At 46.8% G+C, this 18,526-nt stretch overlaps 1 protein-coding gene across 4 annotated transcripts in view; it reads left to right on the forward strand.

Moving 5' to 3' along the window:
• The window catches only part of DENND2B (DENN domain containing 2B), a 201,060-nt gene that overhangs the window by 22,629 nt on the left and 159,905 nt on the right, over positions 1-18,526 (forward strand). The window contains exon 1 of one of the 4 annotated variants that reach the window (XM_045290876.1): positions 6,745-6,910. The exons of 2 other annotated variants lie outside the window; for them this stretch is intronic. The gene's annotated coding sequence lies outside the window, so the exon portion shown is untranslated. Of the gene's footprint in view, positions 1-6,744; positions 6,911-18,526 lie in introns of those variants that run through there. One more of the 4 variants, XM_045290879.1, reaches the window with a different exon arrangement.

An 18,526-nucleotide genomic window follows, 5' to 3' on the forward strand; every position in this document is an offset into this window, starting at 1 on the left:
AAACCACTGACAAAGAACAAATTAAAACACAACAAGAAAGAAAAGCTTGTAGTTAGTTCAAGGATCCTTGGCCTTTAGGAGTGTTTTCCAGTCCAGACCGTTGGGGCACCACACCCTGGCCCCAAAGTCCACCTTCAGTATTCCCTGGGGACCTTGCTGCTCCATTTCCTTGCTGTTCCGCTGCACTCCCCCAGTGCTTTGCCTCAGTGTGGCGGGATCAGATCGGTCCCACACTGTGTCTCTGGTGTTGTCCCCCGCAGGGCCATGGGTCAGTGAGGGCACTTTTTTCTCTTAATCCTATCAATGTTTACTTTATATATTTAGGTGTCTTGAAGCTGCATGCATATTTATTTGGGATTGCTAACTATTCTTTATTAATTTACTTTTAAAATAGTATCTAATGCCTATCTTTTTCTCTTTTGACAAATTTGTTTTGATGTCGATTTTATCTGGCATTAAGATGGCCACCCAAATTTTTATTTGATTATTATATTCATGGGCTATGTTTTTTTTATCCTATTTGGTGTTAAGGTGTGTTGCTTATAAACAGTATATAGTTGGATCATGCTTTATTATTTTATTAAATTCATTCTGCACTCTGTCTTTTGAATGAGGCATTCAATTTATTTACAGTCACTGTCATTATAAGAAGTGGCATACACTTCTGCCATTTTATTTGTGTGTATTTGTCTTTATCTTTGTATTTGTCTTAAGGCGTCTTTTTTTTTTTGGTTCTTTGCTGTTGCTTGCTTTTGTGTTTTGTTATGAGATAAATGGCGTGCAGGATTCCCCCCCACCCCACCCCCACCCCGCTTCACCTATGTCCATGTATTTTCCTTTGTTAGAAATCTTTTTTTATATATAACTAGTTTGGATTAGTTTCTGCAGGGGCAGTGAGTTATTTAATGCCACTCTTCCAGTCAAAATCTCTAACTTCTACCAAACGACCTTTCCTTGCATGGGTCTGGTAAGGAGGTGGGGGGAAGATAGTGATAGGATTCACTTGTGAGTAATTGTAAACAGGATTCACTGGAATACCATCCGGCTGGGCATAAAATGAGCTTTCTGAGCAGCAGGAGGGGGGAAGTGTCACTACAGTAAGAGCTGGGAGAGGAGTGAGTCTTCTTGACCACAGATCCCTGCACAGTGAACCTTCTGGATCCAGAAGACAGCTGTGATATCAGAGCAGCAGAACCAGGAGCCGGAACATGGGGCAGAGGGATAGACTTCCCAACCCACGGAGCAAGTACAACTGGGTGCTTGTCCACAGGAGTCTGGCTTGTGGAGTGGGGTGCCTTTGGCACGTAATTGGGGGAGCTGGCTTGCTGACCCATAGACGTGGAGCTGAGTGAGTGCCTTGGAGTGCAGGGCCTCTAGGCACTTAATTCAAGGAGCTGGTTTTGCTGACCCAGAAAGCTTGAACTGAATGCCTTTGGGTTGAGGCCTACCACAAATGGCATGCCCTTTGGGCACATGTGCCACTAGGGCTTGTCCCTCACTACTTAAAGTATTCTCCCTCTTTGATTTTTGAGAGCTTAACTATAATATGAGAACTGGTGGCCCATGGATTAGATATTGTACTGCTACCTGCCAGTCTGAGGCTGTCTGCTTCCCTGTACCTCTGAGAGATTGGTCCTGTTCAGAGTCCCACTGAGCCTGCTTTGTTGCTATCAGAGTCCCCAGAAGTATGTGGGCTGAGAGTGTAGGTTCAACTCAAGATGCCTGTTTCCTAGCATAAAGCAACCTCAGCACTGACTGGTAGGGGGAGTAGACAGACCCCAACTGCTTCCAGGGATGTCTTTCCTGTTGTTTCCAGGGGTCTGAGCTGTGAGGTGCACAGGGAAGCAAAGCAGGTAGAGTGCTGACTGTAGGAGCAGACTTCCCTGGGGGTACCATTGGTAGCAGTTTGCAACAGTCTGGCAACTAACAATGACCAGGTGGGAGAGTGGGGCTATCTATACTCTGGCCAGATCCCTATGGAGGTCTGCCTTGTAGCTATAGGCATCCCTCGCTCTCACTCCCCCCCAGTAGATCGTTAGCTGTGAGTGCAGCCTCCTTGGTGACACACAAGTCTCAGCAGGAAAGATCAATCCTAGCTGACCTCCAGAAAAGTATGTCCTGTTGCTATGGGGTTTGCGGGGAGGCAGGTGGAGTGTTGATCAGGCACAGATTCCATTGCAAGGTCCTTCTGTAGCTATTTAGGTGACAGTGACCAGGCAGGGCGGGGGCTTTCACAATACAAACAAACCTCCCTGTAGTATGAGATGGCTTCATGTAAAAGTTGGACTGTCTTCTGATTGTATTTTTCCACGGACTTTTTGATGCTGCTGCAAAAGCTGGCGTTGGTTGTAACCTCTACTCAAGACGCCTGCTTCTTAGCTCTTAGCAACCGCAGTCCGCAGTCTCCAGCAGAGTAACCAATGCAAGAGGGAGCAGATGGGTCTGAACAGACCTTCCTGGGAGGCCTCTCCTGTTGGTTTCAGGAGCCTGAGTTATGACGGGAGCTGGAAGGCAGGCAGAGTGTTGATTATGAGAGCAGACTTGTTTTAGGCCAATTTCAGTCTTTAGCCTCTCAGAGTTTAGTTGTTTAGACAAAGCATACCACTTTGATTAAAAAGAAAGAAAGATGGATGAAAAAGCATGGTATAGAAAATGTGAAGGTTATCTCGTAACCTTTCCCAGTCACCTGCTTTAGAGAAAGCTGGTTCTTTGGCTAATGAGGCATGAACAAGCCCCGATGGCCCACTTTAATGACCACATAATATTACAGAAAGGGACTGAGAAGGACACAACTGCTTCATGAGTAATAAACCCCCCAGACCAGAAAGACTTCCTAGAAAATCTCAACTCCGCTGTCTCCTCAAAACATACCAAAGCAAAAACCCATGCACCAGAAAACCCAAACAACTCGCCATGGCAACTCACTACGCTAACTAAGTGCAGAATTTAAAACCGCAAAAAGAAGCAAAGCCTGTCTCTGTGATGCCAAGGGCTATTTTGGTTTATGACAAAATAGTTGAATTATAAATCTCTCAAAGGTAACCTATGAAACAGCCCCTTGGCTATAAGCTGTGCTGCCAGGTGACTGTATGGGCAATTGTCCTGCATCTCCCCACACAGAAACTTCAGCACTGCTGAAGATCGGGAAGCTTTCACTGCATTGGCAGAAGACAGTACACCCAGAGGAAACGGCTGGGGGTGGAGGAGATGTAGGAGCGAGGATGAAAGGAACAGTCTTCATACTGTCCACATTAGAGCCAGGATGTTTATGCTCAAAGCTTGTCTTGGCTCTGAGTGGAGGGTACTGAATAAAAGAGACATGGGAAAATGTAACTCTGAGATCCCTAAATTGGCACCAAATACACCAAATTCCTCCAACAAGCACTTCATATTTCCAACAGTCTCTGCACAGTTCTTTGTTCTGTGATTAAAGTCCCAAACCAGCGCATGCTAATTCCTCCTCTTCCTCCTTTGTCTGTCGTTTGTTTCCTTCCTGAAGCTATTATTCCATTCCATTTTTATAAGTCACATGTCCCGACAGACTTACTGCAGCCTGTTTTTGTTTATCTTTCCTTGATTCAGGTTGTATATGTTTCTTGGCCACCTATTTCATACTTTTGGAATTGCTGCTGGGCGATGCAAAATGGTTAGTGCAGCTGGCTGCTAACCAAAAAGGTTGGAGGTCTGGGTCGACTTGGAGGTGCCTCTGAAGAAAGGCCTGGCGATCTGCTTCTGACCACTCGGCTCTTGAAAACCCTTGGTTTTCCTCTCTGGCACATGGTGCCAGGGTCACCATGAGCCAGAGTCCATTTGATGGCTCATAGTCTTTGTTGTTCTTAATTATATGTTAGGCACTGTAGTACTAGGCTCATGGGATACAATTATTAGCAAGATAGACCTTATCCTCATGGAACTTAACATCGTTCTTTACACTTTATACCTAGTTAGACTTTTAAAAAAACACACCAATATGAGCATTATATTAATAACAAATTGCTAAAGTAGCACCCTTTGAAAAACATTTCATGTCAGTGTCTAATAAATCTTGGCTTGTCTTAAGATTAATTGATGAATATTGATGAGAGAGGTTTAGATTTAAGATGATGATTTAGGCTATATTTAGAAAACTACAGATGGTCTTTGTCTATCTGAAAGTGCAGATCTAATAAAGGTGTTTTCTTAGGGATGACGAAAGTGCTGTGCATAACTTGAGTGGCATGGCTAAAAAAAGCACCACTGTGGGGCAAACTGAGTACTTGCCAATGACCCCAAAGGTTGGCTGTTCAAACCTACCAGAGGCACCTTGGAAGACAAGCTTATTCTTCTTTGGAAAGGAGCACTTCTCTGCTCACCTACAAGGTTGCTGTGAGGTGGAATCAGCTTGAGGCAACTAACAACAAAATGAGTGCTTGAAGCTGCAGAAGAAGATGCCAGAGATGAAAATGGTTACTGTCCCGGAGCTGAGAAAATCTTGATGCCTTTTGTTGTGTTGAATTTCTTTATAGATGCCACTCATAAGACAACCCCAAACCCACTGCTGTGGAGTTAATGCCAAACTCGGAGTGATCCTTTAGGACAGGCGTCCTCAAACTGCGGCTCACGGGCCACATGCGGCCCGCTGAAGACATTTATCCGGCCTGCCGGGTGTTTTTGCCCCGTTTGTTTTTTTACTTCAAAATAAGATATGTGCAGCATGCATAGGAATTTGTTCGTAGTTTTTTTTTTTTTTTTTTTAACTATAGTCCAGCCCTCCAACGGGTCTGAGGGACAGTGAACTGGCCCCTGTTTAAAAAGTTTGAGAACCCCTGCTTTAGGATCACATGCAGAAGTGCTCTGTAGGGTTTCAAGGTTGCCAGTCTTGATAGAAGCACACAGCCTCATCTTTCTTCCACGAACCAGCTGCTGGGTTCCCACCTAGCGCAGATCTTTCAGTTAGCAGCCAGTGTCTGACCCACTGCATCACCAGGAAGGAAAACAGCCCCAACCACAGAAGCTCCAATAGTTTGGGAGTGGGAAACCTAACAATGTCCCCACAGAGCTACCAGTGACAGGGTGTGGAGTGTCTCTTACGTTCTCTGGCTTGTGTTCCCTGAGGATTCCTGTGCCTGCTCAAGATTCCGTTTCACGTGAGAGTAGAGCCACCCCGTTTGAGATTAGAGAGGGCTAAGTCCATCCAGATACGGTCCAGGCTTGAAGAAGAGTTCCAGCATCTCTGTGAGTAAAACATAGCTACTTTTGTTTCAGATTATTTTCCTGTGTTTTCTGACATCTCCACAATTGCTGAACTCTGGGGTTTCCCTACTCTAGGCCAATTCAATTTACTAGGAAGTGATGCATTTTTCACACAGAAACCCAGCATCACATTGTATATAAAGCCATTTGCTAATGAGGCAAAGTATATCTTTTGGCATCAATACAAGGGGCCTTCAGAAAGTTTGTGGAAAAATTGAAGTGAAAGATAATGGATTTTTTCCATGAACATTTTGAAGCCCCCTAGTATAATTAAGATAATATCTATTTTTGGCCCAGGAACAACAGACTATCAGTTGTTTTTATTTATTTTTTGCCACTATTTATGTTTGATCACGAACAAGTTAAATTATTTCCAGGATGTGCCTTAAACCCCCATCATTTTTGATGTTTGCATGCAGCTGAGTAAATACCTCTTTAGGCCATGTAACAATTGAGTTGGCCTGTGCTTGAAAACATGTCTTGGCCTTCGAGCCTGCTTATGTTGGGTCTGACACATTTATTCCTTGCAAATGTAACTAGGATTGTAAAAGTCAGTTTCCGATGCTGCTCAGCATACTTGTGCATTTCACTTATTCCCGGTGATTTCTGGGACGAGTAAGTAGGTTACATAACTTCCTCATATCCTATATGTGAGTTTTCGGTGATTTACGTTAGTCTTTTCTGAGTGGCTTGCAATACTAGGTTAACAGTTTCCTTCAGATTCTGATTAGCCGTTCACAGATTCTCACTGTTATTCCATCGCACAGTATCCATCGACAGCTTTCTAGTATTGGGTTTCTAAGTCTTGATGTTAGTTGCCAAGAGTTGATTCGATTCCAGTTCATGGTGCAGAGTAGAACTGCTTGGGAGTATTGTTTGGAAACGGGTCACCAAGCCTGGCTTCCTAAAAGTGCCTTTGAATGGTTTTGAACCGCCAACCTTTTGACTAGTAGTCCAGCCCTTAACCCATTACACCACCCGTTTATTTTGGGTCCAGACCAGGCATGTTGGAATCCTAGGGGTTTCAAAGTCCCGCTGCTGCTGCAGTACCAAATGTCGCTTCTTTTCATGCGCCTTTGAGTTTGCACGGCTCCCCCAGGCAGCGAGCTGGGAGAACAGACAGAGCGCCCGGGCCGTTTGAAGGCGGGCGGGCGGGCGGGCCCGGCAGCCTTTCCCAGACTCTCCCTGCTCCAGCTTTTCGTGCATACCAGCAGAGCCGCTTTTTTCCTCCCGTGATTGAAACCATCTGGGCTGTAAGGGGGTCACGTGTGTATGAGAAAATGACATAAAGTTGCAGACCCCGTTGTGCCGGGCTGCAGACCCAGACAGTTCTTGGTTGGATGGGGCCGAGGTGAGGGCAGTCCGGTTTGGGCCAATTCCCTCCTCTCCAGCTCCCACCCCTTTCCACCCTTCCTCCTCCTCCTCCTCCCAGCGAGCGGCTTCCTAGCGCTCTCCAGTAGGTCCCGGCCCACCCCTCTGCCAGTCTTGGCTAGCCCACCCTCCGTCTGGGGTGGAGGCACACCTCCTCCACGCCCCGCTCGGCTCAAAATCTGCCCTCCCTCCGCTCTCGCTCCAGCCCGGCCCAGGACCCTGTAGCGGATGCCTGACGCTTGCTCCCGCTCCGGGCGGCTGGGCTCCGGGGGAGCCGCCGTGCCCCGTCTGGTTGGGGACCACAGAGGTGAGGGCATCCCTGCTTGCCGCCCTGGCGTTCCCCCTCGGTCGCCTGGTCCCCCCGATTGCCCTGGCTCTGGGGTGGGTGGCGGGGAGGAGGGGGCTCCCATCAGCTCTGCGGCACCCAGTCCTGTCCCGGCGTCCCCACTTCCCCCGGCTCCCCGACTGTCCCCAGCCGGCGGCGCGCCCTGTCCGCGCGCCTGCTCCGGGAGTTGGTGCATCGCTGCGCCAAGACCCTGGAGGGCCGTGCGGAGGGCGCCGGCCTGCCGGCCGGCCCGCATACAAAACAACTCCGCGGGGCTGCAGGGGATTGCCCTCCAGGGCGGTCAAGGCGGGCTCTGCTTTCCGGCCCGGCTGCATCGGGCGGTTGGGGGCAGGGAACGTGGAAGAGAGGGTCTGGGCGAGGGAGAGCGCGGCTTTCGAGCCAGCGAGCGGGCGACGGGCCGGCCTGGGACCGCCTGGCCTCCTCGAAGCTGCCCAAGCTGCCCCCCGCAGCTGTCCAGTTCTTACCTGGAGCCGTTCTAGCTTGTATGCCAGATGCCGAAAGAAAACAAAACAACGCAGACGAACAAAGGAAAATTAACCTTACCGCTGCTTGTAAAGATTTTTTTTTAATGACCCAAGGCTGATTTTTAACCAGGGTTTATGGTGCCTTATACGAGAATTTAGTAACCAAATTATGGTTAGAGTTGAAAACGCCTGTGGCTTGTTTTTTTTTTTTTTTTTAAGTTTCTGAAGAGGCACCCCCTCCATGTGAATTGTAATTGCGGTTTGTAATTACTTGGATATGAATGAAGCTGCTTTTCTAAGTGAGAGAAGCTGCGTGGTGCCCATTAGCTTCAATCCGACGCCTGCTCTTGTCGGTCTAGCCAGGTGCTTCTGCGGCTTGAGTATCCGCGTCTTGGGTTTGGTGAGAGCTTGTTAGCCCAGCTCGGAGACAGCATAGCAGGACTATGTTGTGCACGCTCTTGGGCTCACACACTTCATCTGGTCATGTTAGGATAGGGCCACAAGGTTAAAACCCCAGTGATTGTGTTGTTAACTGTGTCCCCCCCCCCAACTTTTATCATATAATTTTAAAAGGTGAATCCTTTCGTGGATGGGACTTTTTAAGATACAGGAATTTCTAAAGTGTCAGAAATAGTCTAGGTTTCAGAAAGCTGCTCAAGAAAGGACAGGGTCGGACTTGCTCATAGTCTGTCCCTAGCCTGAATTAGGGGTCTCTTAAGGGAAACTCAAGAAGGGGGGGCCTGTTGGCTTGGCCTCTGCAGACGTGTCAGGGCATTCTTAGGTGGCAAACAGATTGAGGCCTTGCTTTCATTTATTTATTCGATAACTATTTCCCTTGGGAAAGCTTCCCAAGGGATGGAGAGAGACTTCTACAGAGTGAATATGGGATGTTGCATTACTTCCTTAAGTGGGTTAGAACGGCCCCCGTTTTGAGTAGATGATTCAAAGACAACTCTACCTCCAAGTATTTTATTATTATTAAATACTTATGATTGGCTCGATAATTAGTAAAAGTTCTGCCCTTAAGTTTGTGGACTCCTTGGGGAAAGAGGAGTGACAACGTTAGGGGAAATAATAATTTTGGATCTGTTGATTTCAAATGTCAGAATTCTAGAAGCTCCGAGGAGAGACTGGTTTGGTCCAGGATGGCTGTATAGCCACTGCCTGCAAGTTGATGCCCACGCAGCAACCCTATTGGACAGCGTAGAACCGCTCTGAATTGGGTGGGTTTCCAGGGTTGTGAAACTTTGCGAAAACAGGCAGCCACCTCTTTCTCTTGTAGAGCTGCTGGTTGATTTCAAGCCATTGATTAGCCATCCAGTGCTTAACCCATGGTACCACCAGGGCTGAGAAAGGATACAAGGGTATTTCAATTGGGTCTCGAGGCCAAGTGTATCTGCGAAGCTGGCAAGAGACTTGCTGGGGAGAGCTGTTAAAAATGACGGAAGTGGAGATCAGAACAGAAGCAAACCCGCGCAGGGTCACACAGCTAGTGAGAGCTGGAATTCCAACTCCAACTCGCAGTTACAGACTGGAGCATCTCTTAATGCACGTGCCTTCCGAAAGGGTCCAGGCAGGTCCAGTTTGAACTCCCACGCATAGACCGGAACTTAATCCTACAGTGAGTGCCTATCCATGAAAGATTTTTGAAAAAAAGAGGTGATGGGCAAAGCAATGTCTTTATTTTTAAAACGTTTTATTGTGAAATTAGTTTGGGGTCTATTTATCCAATCATCAGCTTTGCCCATCCTCTCAAAATGGCATCTCTGCATGTTCCTACATGCAGAGGCATGTGGCAGGTTCATTACAAATAACGTATTAAGTGTCATTAATTCTCTCAGAATTTTGCCATTGAGTCAATGCTGGCTCGTAGTAAACCCCCATGTGGGTTTCCAAGACTGTAACCGTTTATGGGAGTAGAAAACCCAGTCTTTTAGAGGCTAAAAAAATGAATATGGCCAAAATACCTGTGTAGGTTCACCTGCTGCCCAATAGACCACACTCTGGTAGCTTGGTGTACTGGGCAAGAACTGGTAGCACAGACAAGACTGCTGAGGGTCAGAACAGAGCTGAATCTGACCACGTTAGCCCAAAATGGAATAGGTATGTATGCAGAGCTGCCGGCTGCTCATTTGTGCTCTATGTTCCCCAGGTGATTGCATTGCTTTGGTAAAAGCTTTTCTTACCTATTCTGGGGAGGGGTGGAGATGTAGATCAGTCTTGTCATGTGTCTAAGAGCCTTTCCTTAGGGGCAAAGTAAAGCTTCCAAACCAGGGCCTTTAGCCTAAAGAACTTGTTTAAGCTCAGGGGACGTTCCCCCCAAGTCTCTTTGTCTTAAAGAGCCTGAATTTTAAAACTTAACAGTGGTCAGGTAAAAATCAATTCTGATTACTTTTCTTCATGATGAAGCGAATTAAGATAAGATATACATGATTTTACTTTTTGTTGTGGAGAACAATGGGATAGTTTTTTGGGGGGATGGGTGGGTGATACTGTGAGAATTTGGAAAAGCCAGGATTTAGGTGTGCATAAAGCTGGCCAATGTATTACCAGTTAATTGTGTTTCACATACTGTATACATACAATTAGTGTGCTTATTCCAATGATCTAGCAGCAGTTCCCCCTCAACCTGGGGGTCTCCACCCCTTTGGGGGTTGAATGACCCTTTCACAGGGTCACCTGATTCAAAACAGTAGCAAAATGACAGTGATGAAATAGCAGCGAAAATAATGTTATGGTTGGGGGGGTCACCATAACACGAACTGTCTGAAAGGGTGACGGCATTAGGAAGGCGGAGAACCACTGTAGCATGTAGCTGCTAACCACAGGGCTGGGGTTTAAGTCTACCTGGAGATGCTTGCATAGAACAATCCCAGCCACTGAAGCCCCGTGGAGCAGAGTTCAACTGCAATATGTAGCCTTGGAGCAAATGGAGTCCCTTCCATGGTAGCTGCCTTGGCTTGGTGACTGAGCAGACAGGGCCATTGAAAACAGAGCTTATAGTCGGGCCCTTTAATTCTCTGCAGATAAATGGGCGCAGGAAGGGGAGTAGTGGGTGGAGCTATTTTACTAAAATTATCTCCTCCTTTGAATACAATCTGGATTCCTAGCAGTCCCTGTGCAACCTCCAGGCCTTTTCCTGTGAATGTCTTAGTGCTCTGCAGTCTTGGGTCTCAGGTCAAGGGGTAAGCAGGTAGCCGCAGGAAGTTTTACCAAGTAAGGGCAGGTGGACAGGCAGAAAAATCCAGCTTATCAACACAGAAGTTTTATTTTCATGAATGGTGGAGCCCTTTTTGGCAAAATGTGAAACCCAAATTCTGTTCTCCGTGCCAATTTTCGCTATTCAAAACCTCTGCCTCTGGGGAGTGTGCGCTCGCTGTTGGATTTGTACTGATCGGTGAAATAATTTCCAGCCTCTCTGTGCCAGCCCATCTCTGCTTGGGTCCTGGACTTCTAAGGAGTGAAATCTCTCAGCGTGGTGGAGTTGGAGGCAGAAGATAGGGCCTAAAGTTCGAGTTTTGCCATTCATTCCGAAATCTCTGGAGTTTGATGCCTGAAGGATCTTAGTTGATTTTTTTCTAGTTCTTTTTTAGTTGCCTGGAGTCAGCCCGGACTCTCGTGACCTCACATTGAACAGAAGGAAGCTTGGTCTGGTCCTGCGCCTCCTTATGCAATTTTGGGGATGTGCACACCAGTCATGTGGTCACTGTATTGTGAATGCCTTCCACCCTAGAGGGCTCATCTGTCAGCTCTATATGGGACAGTATTCTGTTGCGATCCATAAAGTTTTCATTACACCTAATCTGCCTTATCAGGAAGCCCCAGGGAAACCTGTCCACCATGGATGACTCTGATAATTGAAAGACTGGTGCTGTAGCTTCCAGCATCAAAGCAGCAGGTAAGGCAGCACAGTACAAAAAGCTGACAAGGGGTGGCGCCTAGTTCTTGTTAGGTGTCATCCTGTCAGTTCAGACTCGGTGACCGCTCTGCACAACAGAACGAAAGACTGCCCGGTCCAGGGTCATCTGCACCAGCGTCTCCATTCTTGAGCCTGTTGTCGCAGCCCCTGTGTCAATCTGTCTCATTGAGTGGCTGCCCCTCTGCTTTTCCAAACATGATGTCCTTCTCCAGGGACTGGTTTCTCCGGACAATATGTCCAAAGTATGGAAGACCAAGTCTTGCCATCCTTGCCTCTAAGGAGCCCTCTGGCCTTAACTTCTTCCAAGACAGACAGGGCTGTCTTTTCAGCAGCCCATGGCCCTTTCAGTGTTCTTCAAACGCATGCATTCCCCTGCAAGCTTCTTCTAGACCCGTGGTGCTCAACCTGGGGGTAGTGACCCCGTTGGGGGTCGAATGACCCTTTCACAGGGATCACCTGATTCATAACAGTAGCAAAATGACAGTGATGAAGTAGCAACGGAAATAATTTGATGGTTGGGGGTCCTCACAACATGAGGAACTGTATGAAAGGGTCGAGGCATTTGGAAGGTCGAAAACCACTCATCTAGACCCGGCCACTGGTAGCCATACCCCAAGGAATCCCTTGATTCCTTCTCTCATGTGCGTTTTACACTTCCTGAGTTGAATCTTCAGCATCTGACAGGAGAACCCTCTCAGCTTTCCTTAGAGAAGGGTAAGGCACATTAGTAATTAATGGATGATCTTTTGGTGTGAGTGCTAGGGAGCATACTCCTGAGATGATTCTGAGAGTTCAGATCTCAAAAAGAGACTTTGGCAGGGCTCTTATTTCACATGTCAGAAATGCTTACTTGCAGTTTTGGCTCATTGCTTATACAATTGTTAATAAGTTTATATACTTGGTAAGCATTTAACGGAGAATGGGTGCGTTTAAATTGTGGTGGTGTCTAAGGACACTGCCAGAAGAACAGTACAGTCAGAATGCGCCTTAGAAGCGAGGATGGAGAGACTTCATCTCATGCACTTTGGACATGTCAGCAGGGACCAATCAGCCCCTGGAGGACATTATGCTGGGGAAAGTCAAGGAGATGGATGAACACAGTGGCTGCAGCAAAGGCCTCAGACATAAAAGGATGAGGCTGGCTCAGGGCCAGACCTGGTTTTGTTCTGTTGAGTCAGACTTGACTTGGTACCCAACAACAGCAAGCAATTGTCATTTTTATTACTTATCAGTGGAGTGATTAACATTTTGGGAGAGCTAAAGGTTTAGAAAAACGGCTGGGAGATCCTTTCCATGCTCAGCTGCCTGTAATTTCCTGGTGTAGTAGAACCGTTTGACTGTTTTTACCCGCTCCCTCTCCAACAGGAACCTTGGTGGCATCGTGGGTACAGGTTGGGCGTCTCACCACAGGGCAGCAGCTATAAACTCATAGTGGGAGAAAAAGGAGGCTTGCTACTCCGGTCGAGAGTACCCACGTGCAGCTCAGCCCCATCCTGTAGGGCCACTCGAGGTTGTAATCTGCTTGATGGCAGGGAGTTTGGTTGGTTTGGGGCATTTCCAAATACTCTTACATCTCTTTCAAGAGAACTGCTCTCTCGCGAGAGATTGCACAGCCTCTCTAGGCAATGCCTTCTTAGATTTCAGCTTTCCAAATGATGGACACAGGTGATATCTCAGTGTCCCAATCTAAGTTTCCTTTTAGCATTTCTTACTCTCACCCTTTTCCATTCCTTTCCAATGCACACATTCCAGAAAGTGGACCCATCATTTTTTCCTGGACTCCAGTGGCAACTGCCAAATGTCCAGAGAGCCCTGTCTGGACAGATGATACTTTCTTTCCCTGGTTTTCTTTATAGGTCTTGCTTTCAAGAGACCTATGATTATACTTGCTGCTCGGTGCTTGTTTTGTGCAGGAAGTCAACATCAGATATGTTGGCAACTGGAAGTTTGGATTCAAGGGAGCCTTTTGGAAATAAAATATGATGCTACCCTCCCCCCTTTCCCTTCTATCAGCATGAGTAATTATGGAACATATGTAAGCTCTGGAGATGGTCTTTAAAAAAAGAATCATCAAAAGAATTTTGCCCAAGTCCTTCAACTGCTTGAAAGGAATGCAGTCTTGGTAAGATTGCATTAAACTTAACAGACTTCCCCAATTAAGACCTTCTCAGAAGATTGAGAATCATTTGTTTAAATTGGAATTTAGGATTCCCAAGCAAATATGATAGAAATAATCTGCTTAGCCCATTGTCAACAGCACAAGAAAGAAAGCTCTTTTTTTAATGGGCCTCTGTGATAAAGGGCCATTGTGGTTAGAAGATGCTGGGAATTGTGTCCCTGTTTGTCAATGGTCTAGAAATGACTTTGAATGGACAAGTGATTTTGGTGCCTTCTTTTTTTTTTTTTTAACGGGCTCTCTTAGCTCTGAAGTTGGGCTTTTGGAAGTTAGTTTATGTAAGGACAAGTCTGAATCTAGATGTTTGTGGCCCCTTTCCCTGTTCTTCTGCGGGGAGGCTGCCCAGCGCGATTCTCGTCAGTGCCTGATGAAAGTCGGTGTCTCTGGGTGTTTGTCAGAGCCTGGCCTCCAGTGAGGCGCTTTGTGTGCCTGCATCACTGTCACTCAGACCCCTTTCTTACAGCCCATATTTACGGATTATTTGCTGTGGACTGAAAGGAGCCCTGGAGGTGCTGTTGAGTAAGCGTTGAACTGCTAACCAGAAGGTCGGCGCTTCAAATCCACCATCTGCACGAGAAGAGGGAAGCCATCTGCTCCCAGAAAGATTTGCAAAGCGTCAGGGTCCTGTGGGCTCGATGGCTCTGGGTTATGGGAGAAGCACTCTGGGCTAGTGTTTCCAAGCACCTGTTTGTTCTCTTGTATTTCTTTGGCAAACATGCCTGATAGTTGATTCCTGATGAATGCATGAGTGAGTGAAAATCAGAAATTTACATAGAAAATGATTTTTGCTTAGGGGTGTTGGCTACCTCCTGATTCACACAGGGCTATTGGGAAGCGGCCGCTTGAACAGCACTCTGGCCTTTGCTTTGGGTGCCGAGATGGCCCCTGTATGGGGCTGTGTGTGTATTTTTTAGGGAGTGAGCACAGCACCTCAGGAGCCCTGGTGGCTTAGAGGTTACCTAGATCTTGGACCGAGATCTGCGAGGCCTGCATTTTGGAAGCACCAGGCGCTCCCTGGGAGAAAGACTGGCTTTCCAGTCCCACGAACAGTTCCAGTCTCAAACTCCCAGGGGCAGTTCTGGCCTCCCTTTCTCGGGTCACTATAAGTTGGCATTGACTCCGGCAGGGAGTCTGGTGTTTCGTTTCCAAACAGAACCCAGTTGTTTTGCATACTCCTCATAGCAGACTTAGATTCACCACTGCCGATTCCAGTTCGAGTAACGACCGGCCCCGATTAGCAAAAGGATGAGTGGTAACTGCCAGGAGAAACTTTTCCCTGGAAAGTCCAGCCTTGCTTAACGAGCCAAGCATAGGTTCTAAGTGTTTAAACCCAAAGGCTTTTAAACAAACCAAAGGGTGCCTACCATTGGGATCATCAAGCCCTCGGGACTGGATGTTCTCTCGAAAACCAAAGCCGATGGCTTCCCAGGAGATACTGGAATCTGTGTATTCAGACCTAGAAATCAACAGAATTTCTATTGCGTGGGATCTTTCGTGCTGCAGGAAGCGGGCCAGCACAGCAAAATGATATTTAAAGGCAACATGTTACTCTGGATAATGCTCACGCTTGAGATTCCACTTTGGGAGGATTCTGTTTGGCCCCACTTCCCCTGCCACATCTGTGTTTTGACAGGCTGCTGCCTTGACTGAGGATAATAGTATTTAGCACCAAAGTGCTTGTCCAGAACAGCGCCACCAGGGTCATGGGAGGTGGGCAGAGGCCAGGTGGTACCTTGCGTGGTGTTTTCAGAACGCAGGAGTAGTAGTAAGAAATAGCTTTGACAGAAGGTATTGGTAGAATAGCATCTTCAGGCTTTATCAGATGGTAGAACTGGCTACCTCTGCCTATGACAGATTTAGATTTGAATGAAAAAGGCTGATCTGGGTACAGTGTCCAGCTTTGCCCATCTCCAAGTTGCCCACATAGTTCCCATGCATTTGTCACCATGACTCGTCCTGGCATGTCAGGTGTAGGTTTTAGGACACGCGACTGTGACTTGGCTGAGGTCATCAGGAGTGGATCAGCATTACTTGCAGTGGTTTGTCACCAGGCCGGGGCAGGGGATGAGTGCATGGGGGTAGAGAAGAATAGAAGAGCAGATAAATCATTCTGTGGAAACTGAGTTAAGAAATAAAATTGACCGTGTCTCTTCCCCAGCCCCCAACAACCCACTGACTTGAGTCTTTTTTTCTGTTGGAAATGTCTAACATTTGAAGTTATTTATAAATTCTCTTGCTAATTCACCGAAGGCACACTGACTTCTATGCCCTGGTAGGAAGTGCCTTACTAGATGATTACATGGATATTTATATAGGTTGTACCCATTTTTCATGGCCTCTCCTCCATTTTGATGACAATTGTTTTTCGGAGACGACTCGCTTTAGTGTCTAGATTTTGAAGGGCACTGGTGTGACATCCTGCTAGGGAAAGGAGCATTTATATCTAGACACATTGTTAGGAGAGAAGAGACAGACACGTTTATACACAAAGCATAAGGATTGGGACGTCAAATGAACAAACTATGGTAGATAACATGACTCCCTTGGCCAACCTGACTACTGACTTTGCCAAGGTGGGACTGATAGGTGGGTGGGAGGATGGTGATGAAATAACATATATGATTCACATCATTTCTTGAAGAGGACAATGATTTTTTTTTCTTAAAAGAAGTTATATGAATTAAAAAAAAAATCCTACTGCATTCCATTTTTTCCCCATAATCATTTTATCGGGAGCTCTTACAGATAGCGTAACATTCCACCATTCAATCACATCAAGCAGCATTACACCATTGCTACCACAATCAGTCTCAAAACATTTCTTCTTCAGCTCCTCGATATCAGCTCCTCTTTGTTGCTTGCCCTCCCCCTCCACCCCCCAGGAACCCTTATTCTTTTCTCTTTTTTCCCCTATGGTAGTTTTTTTTAAACCATATCTTACACAATCCTATCTATCCATTCACATACTATTCTGTTGTGCAATCCCATTGAGTGGGGTTATACAGTTATTAACTGCATTCCATTTTTGTTTTTGAAACTTAAAAGGCATAATCGGTGAATGAGTATTTGCCAGACAGCCAAAGATGTGCCTAGCTCTATGAGAGCAGGTGGTACACAGGAGGAGAAATCAACAACCTTGAAGATAGATTGTTGCCTAGAGGCTCTAGGAGGTCTTACGTGACCAGATTCTAAATGGTGAATGACACATGGGAATTTGGGGGGTCTAGATAAAGCCTAGGGTTTTTAGGCTTGTAGCAGATCTACAGCCAAGTGAAGCCCTTTGGCAAATGGAGTATCCTAGAGCTTAGATCTTAGCCGCCTTCTCTTCTTTCTGTACTTTTGAAAAAGCGATTTCATGGCTTTAAAAGTAGTGGCTTCCCTGGAATGTTTACTGTGTGCTAGACTCTGTTCTAAGTACATTAACTGGTAACCAGTTGTCATTGAGGGGATTCCAACTCACGGTGACAGTCGAAGGATATTCCATAGCGTTTTCCAGATTCGAGTCATTCAGAAATGGTCTTTCTTCTGAGGTCCCTCGAGTGGCTTCAAACCTCCAACCACAGGTAGCAGCCAGAGTTGGCCAGTCCTACTGAACTGAATTAGCATATTTGGGAAAGGGGATCCAGGCTTGTCTATTGTTGGCTGGATAAGGATCTTGAGTGTCCCCTGGAAGTCCCTACATTTGAAGTTGAAGGTCAGGGAGGCATATAAAAGTGCTTTGCAAAAGCTCATCTTGTCAGCAGTGTAGAAAACGTGTTGGAATCGAGGGAGAAACTGGCGCTTGGCAGCATTAGGGGGGGTGTTGGAGCCAGGGCCTGTGCAGCATTGGTTTTGGGGGATGATGACTAATGTGCACCTGGTGCAAAACCAGCTTTCTGAGAGTGAGAGTGTGAAGCTAGGAGGCTGGGCTGTTTTTGCCTTAATTCTGAATGTGATTGTGACTAAAAGTGACATTTTACTATCATAATGATAACTTCTTTAAGAAACCTGGACCACCAGAGCCAAACTGACCCCCGGCCCAGAAGTATGTCCTACAGAGAACAACACGAAACCTTCGGGTGGGGGAGAGGGGCCGACGTGTCATGCCCACATGGAAGCAAACCAAGAAGGAAAAAGAGAAAGAGACAATTGGCTTGGACCGCATATTGGCACACCAAGCCCGGAGGATGATGCCCCCGCACGGAGCTGCTAAGACACAGGACTGGAGGGCCGGCAACAGCTCATGACGTGTTGTCCCCTTGCTGGAGCGTTCTGTGACAGAGGACAAGACTGGGGACACAGGGCGGGGAGGTAGTGTGGTCTGAACCCCCAGTCCCCCCCCCCCCTGCAGTGAGGCAAACCAAGAAGGAGCATAACAGATTAGCAACTGGGGCAAAGCCAAGCCACAAAACCCGCTGAAGAGCCCCCAAATAGACCTAAAGCTAGGAGGGACAGCTCCCCCAGGACCAGGGGGAGATGGTCCTAAGATCAAGGACAGACCTGGAATTATGTATGTTTTCTCTTTTCAATCTTTTGTTTTCTTATTGCTTTGTCTGTGTCATTGTTGATTTGCCTCCTTATACGACAGGCATGGGAAGCAAACTGGGAGAAAGCAACGGGGCCAACGACACCGAGGGTCTTGGGGGGGAGATGGGGGCTGGGTGTGGTGAGCAAACAATACCATAGACAGGGGAACAACTAGAGAATTAAACCAACAACTAGGAGGTTGTAGAGATCCTGTGGGTGTTGGGGCAACAGCAACCTAGCTGAGAGGAAGTACTAAGAGGTGGAAGTAGGGGGAACATGATGGTGGGGCAGGAGGAAGGCAAAAGGAAACCGAGGAAGGATCTAGGAAGCAAAGCTATGGGTAGAGGTATAAACATAGGTTGTGCATATGTAAATACATTAATCCATAAAAATAGAGGTATTGGCCTATGTACATATATATATATTTTTTAAACATTTTATTAGGGGCTCATACAACTGTTATCCCAATCCATACACACATCAATTGTGTAAAGCGCATTTGTACATCGTTT

Source organism: Echinops telfairi, unplaced genomic scaffold (genome assembly GCF_000313985.2).
Source record: "Echinops telfairi isolate 266 unplaced genomic scaffold, ASM31398v2 ScPeMD7_60;HRSCAF=208, whole genome shotgun sequence".
Lineage (NCBI taxonomy): Eukaryota > Metazoa > Chordata > Mammalia > Afrosoricida > Tenrecidae > Echinops > Echinops telfairi.